General features: G+C 49.0%; 1 long non-coding RNA gene across 1 annotated transcript; it reads left to right on the top strand.

Annotated features, from left to right (window-relative positions):
* Positions 1-828: 828 nt before the first annotated feature.
* On the top strand, positions 829-2,480 carry LOC141584744 (uncharacterized). Its single transcript, XR_012517947.1, has 3 exons — positions 829-907; positions 1,315-1,479; positions 2,166-2,480. It is a non-coding gene; the product is annotated as an uncharacterized LOC141584744 (long non-coding RNA).
* Positions 2,481-5,143: the final 2,663 nt, after the last annotated feature.

The following is a 5,143-nucleotide window of genomic DNA, read 5'->3' as shown; positions in this document are numbered from 1 at the left end:
GGCATGGTGACAACCAGGTGCCCCAGTCAGGTGACCGGGCCCCACCAGACGGGGAGCCAATCCAGGACACTACTTTCCCGAGGAAGAGCCTGAGGCATCTACTGGGGGCTCCTGGGTCCCTGGCCTTCCTTGGAGTATCACCTACCAAGAGCTTCTCCAGGACCTGGCACTGGGTAAAGACGGCTGGCTGAACTCTTGGGCTCCTTGGCCCTAGGAACACAGTACTGCTTCCTGGGCTGGATGCCAGCCCCTAGCTCTCAGATTGTGTTCCAGATCTCTCATTCCTCATTCTCCCTCTGTGTTCTCAATTAGCTTTCTATGCCCATTATTCTTTAACAATTATTTTAACAATGACTTTAGCTTCCAAGTAAGCTCCCTAACTCATCATCAGAGAGACCTCAGAAGCCAGTGATGGAACCCAGACTTCCTCCAGGTCAGGAGGAACAAGGTCGGGGTCCCTGCTGAAATAATGAGCCACGAGGCCCGGACCTCCTGTGTCCAAGTCTGCAGTCTTTTTCATGACACCACATTTCCACCTCCAGCCATTGTCTCTTCCCACGCAAATAACCCATTGACATTTTTATGACTTTATTAGACTTAGTTCACATTGTTCTCAGACTGGGGACATGTAATCTGGTTTGAGGAGGTGGGGCTTCCTGAGTACTGTCGCTGCAGGCTTAGCTTGAAGTTTATTACAGGGTAGAATATTCTAGAGAGGAAAGGGCCCCTGATCCATGGCTGCGCCTGTGATGAAATGAATAGTCCTGCCTTTTTTTTTTTTTTTTTTTTTTCATAAACAGGCCCTTCTGAGCTACTATCAGGTCGCGGCAGTGCAGGTCCCAGGAGAGTGGCACCCCAGCCTGAGGAAAGAGTAACCCCTTCAAGCTGGGAGTCTCTGGATCCAGAGGTCAGCCTCCCCTTCCTGCCCCATGCCCATCAGACACCGTGGGCACTGCTGAGAGAGAGAGGGACTCAGGAGGGTGCTCAGAGGCTGTGAGGGGTAGGAGTGGCAGGGTGGAATGTCCGAAGCTGAGGCCTATAAATCTGCAGGCCTTTCCCAAGGACCATGCCCCAGGCAGAGAACCCCATGGGGTGTTAGGGGAGACCAAATGGCAGCTCTCTCCTCTCACTGGGCAGGAGCTGGGGACAGGAGAGGGGGCAGCTGTGGGGACAGTTGGGGACAGTCAAGGCCAGCAGAGTGGGTGAGTGGGTGCTTCCACCAGAATGGAGGAGTGGGGGTCTCTGGTTTCTGTCAGACTCTGGGGGGCTCAGTCTTTCCGATGCTCTTGCAAATCTGATTTATTTTCCTCCTAGTAATTCATCTTATCCTGACAGCTTCGGTGAGGGATTAGCTGCCAGGAGAAGGCTCTCCGCTGCCTTTCCACACCAGGGAAAGACAAGTCCACAGGGAATGCCTCTTCTTGAGCACTAACAAATTCTCAAGAAAAAAGTGCAGACATGCAGACTCAGAGGAGTCAGGTCCGTCAGAGGGCTCCCCCTTCTAATAAAAATTCCAGGTTCAGTCCCCAGGAGCTGAAGGTTCTGCCCTGGGCCAGTGCCTGCCCAAGCGGTGCCTTCTCTCTGTTCTCCCCTCCACCCTCCAGCCCCACCCTCACTCTGAGTGATCTGATTTGTGCTGTGAGGAGTGCAGATAGCTCCTGGGATCAGAGTGGACAATTCTGGACTCCTTCCATTGGGGTCATTTTACTGACTGGTAATTCATCTGGGTCCAGTGGGAGGGGATGTGGGGAGATGCTTGGCTGTTGCCTAACTCCTTCATTGCTGGATTGTCCTTTGCCTAATTAATACAGGAACTTCCGGGGCTGCTCAGAGGCAGCTGTTCCCCAGGGCAAGGTGCAGCCACCTCCTGCCCCAACTTCTACCTCCAGTCTCCATGGTGAATCTGGTGATTACGTGTCTGGTCTCACTAGCTGGCACCTGCAGTGAGTGGGCTCCTGTTCTGTTGTTTCAGTCTACAAATCTAGTGTAAAATGTCTGAGGACTGGTCTTCACTGTCTTGCACTCATCTGATATGGAATAGGCGGGTTATCAAAAAGACATATCGTTTGCGGAGAAAGATCTCTCTATGCCAGGAGGAAAAGTAGACAGAGACAAATGGAAGGAACTGCTCTCCAAGATTCTTAGTCACTTCCTTTTCTTTACAGATGCAAGTTAGCCTGCTTCCACTGGAGCATCTCCCTCCAAAGGTGCAGGTATATGGAAATGAGACTGCAGGGAGAACTTCCAGGCAACGAAGAATGTGGGACTACAGAAGGGGCCCTGCAGCTGGGCTGAAGGAGGAGGGATGCCACTCTGGACTTTGCCCAGTGCTGGTTCTCTGGTATGAAGGAAGAAGAGGGGGAGGAAGGGTCCCCAGGCCTCTGACCTTGATCTGAGCATCACAAAAGCCTTCTCCCCTGAGGATCCTGCAGCAGCTAAGCCACCAGCTTTCACAGATGATGGCTCACACTGAAATTACTTGTACCTAGGTTAGTTGGTGATCGATGACACAAATTAAACCTCAGAAAAGTTTTTTTTTTCTTCCTGACACTTTATAGCTTTCTCTACTTATCTCCTCCCTGGATGGCCGTATAAGCTAGATGATGGCTACCTGAACACTCTAGAAAAAGTGAATTCACAGAGGCTTTCACAGGGATGTATGAACTCTTGGATTGGCTGAGGGTGGGAGTTCCCTCTCACAACATTCAAGCCCCAGTAATAATCCTTTCTGGGCAGCGACCTACTGCTTCTCTACCCAATCCCCCTTTCCGTGTTTACTGTTTCAGCCTTCCTGGGTTGGTAAAAGCTGTTTCTTGCACCCCAGCCTCCCTCCCTAGTTCAGATGGTTTCAGCTTCTAAATCAGGTTATCTCTCCAGTCTGCATTCCCGGTAACTGAATTATCTTTGCATGAGTACACAGAGGTCTGGGCAGGGTGGGAGGGGCTGTCTGGGCTGAGGATTGTCTTCCTGGCCACTCCCTATGCTTGGTCTGAGCAGCCTCTTAAATGACGCCCCGATCTCTTCTTCTCCCTCTGCAGTGCAGCCTCAAAGTCTGGAGGGAGAAGAGGGCAAAGTGGTCTTCAAGGATGCCACCTACTGCCTGGCTGGGCAGAGAGCCAGTGGATCAGAGAGGCCAGCTCTGTTCTTGGCAGGAAATGAGGGGCTGTCATGGAAATGCCACCCAGGCTGGGAACAAGATCTATGGAGTGGCAGCCTGAGTGGGTGAGGTGACGGGGAGCAAAGGACAACCCAGGGCTCTCTTGTCAGCAGTGCCGATCCACAGGCATCCTCAATAGTCAGCATTCCAACATGCGGGGCTGGGCCGGGCCATGGAAACCCGCTCTTCGTCAGTGAATCCCAAACTTCAGGGCACCTCGGAATCACCTTGGGAGGAGGGTAGGATTTAAAAGGCTGTTTTCCAAAGCCTAGCTCCAGAGTCGGATCAAGAAGTTTGGGATGAGGCCTCAGAAACAGTCTTTTTTAATAAGCCTTCCTGGGCAGGAGACGACTTTGAGAAATGTGGGTGTAGAGATTCAGACAAGAAAGCTAATAGGGTCATTGAAAGCCTTTTACATACTAGAATGGGATCAATACACACTTCCCCAACCTTGAAAGCAAGATTTCTCCTAATATTGTACTTGGAGCCACCCACCCCCCACACTCCCATTAAAGTCACCAGCGGTGTTTGTTAAAATGCAGATAATGAGTTCCCAATACAGATGTATTGAATCAGATTCTCTAAGGGTGAGAACTTGAATATGCATTTATAATAAGCACCCTAATAATAATAATAGCATAGGTTCATATAGTGCTTACTCTGTGACATGTTCTTTAACATTAGCTCAGTTAGCATGTACAACAGTTTGTGAGGTAGATTGTATTATCATTCCATTTAGCAGATGATGAAACTGAGACCCAGAGAGGTACAGTAACCTGCCAAGGTTATAACATTGCTTAGTGATTGAACTGGGATTCAGACCTACGTGCTGCTATAGCTGTGTTCCTAATGTAAGAGAGGAAAATATTTGTCATCTACCGTCTTATGTTTAGTGCCTAGAGACTTTGAATTAAACTGACAAAAGGTAGATTAGCAGGAGGAAAAATATACTTACATGTATATCAGGTATACATGTGGAAGAGCTCAGTGATGAGTAACTCAAAGGGATATTAGAATTTGGGGCTTATGTATTAACAACGGGTAATAAAATGTGGAGCAAAGGGGAAACAGGTTAAGGGGTGACTGGGCTCACAGTTTACTGTGGGAAGGTAAATATATGAAGAAAACCAATATTTGAGGGAAGATAAGGGCTATTTTAGTAAGGTTTACTTATGTAGACTCATTTTGGTGCTGACATTTTGTCTCTAAGAGTTGTTCACTGTACAAAACAGGGAAGGGGAACATCTTCACAAAGGGAAAATTATGCACTGCTTCTCGGCAGATCGAGAGAGAGAGCTCCTTCTGCATTTGCTGCATCTTAATTGCCTTCAATAGCATATTCTGATTCCCTTTGCTAACCAGCATACCACATAGCCTGGCTTCTACAGATGGAGGCTAAATCTCAAAACCCCTTATCAGTCATAATTGCCAGCTTCTGACCAACCCTGCATTAAACGAAAGAACCTGAGCAGAAGCTGATGCTGTGGTTGCTGAAGGTACAGACCAGGAGGCAACTTGATGGTCTGAGAAGAGCACTGCTCTGGGACCCAGGAGACAAGAGTGTGCTAGGAACATACCAGGTGACAGTAGGCAAGTTGATCCTCCTTTCTAGGCTTTGGTTTCAGCCATCTGTCAAGAGAATGTTAAGCTGGATGACTTCTAGATTTCTTCTCAGCTCTGACATTTGAAAATTATGTGCATTCCCCTTTCTGAGCAAGCCAAGGCAGTTTTCTTGGAGGCTCCGTGTGTATGTGCATATTGCAAGGGAGAGGACCGTTACATGTGAAGGAAGTAGCCCAGGCTAAGTCAAGCTGGGCATCTGTGTGTGGTTGCCATAAGTATGGGTGTATCCCAGGCCCAGCCAGCAGGGAAGAGTTGGGACTTACCAGGGCAGGACTCTCAGCTGTTTGTCTAGTTTTGTCCTGAAACAATGCCCTTAGGCTCACCTAAGGAGAGAATGAAAGGTATAGAGACCAGGAAAGCTGT

This window comes from Saimiri boliviensis, chromosome 6, assembly GCF_048565385.1.
Source record: "Saimiri boliviensis isolate mSaiBol1 chromosome 6, mSaiBol1.pri, whole genome shotgun sequence".
Classification (NCBI taxonomy): Eukaryota; Metazoa; Chordata; class Mammalia; order Primates; family Cebidae; genus Saimiri; species Saimiri boliviensis.
The sequence above is the reverse complement of the archived record's forward strand: the minus strand, read 5'-3'. Positions and strand labels throughout refer to the sequence as shown.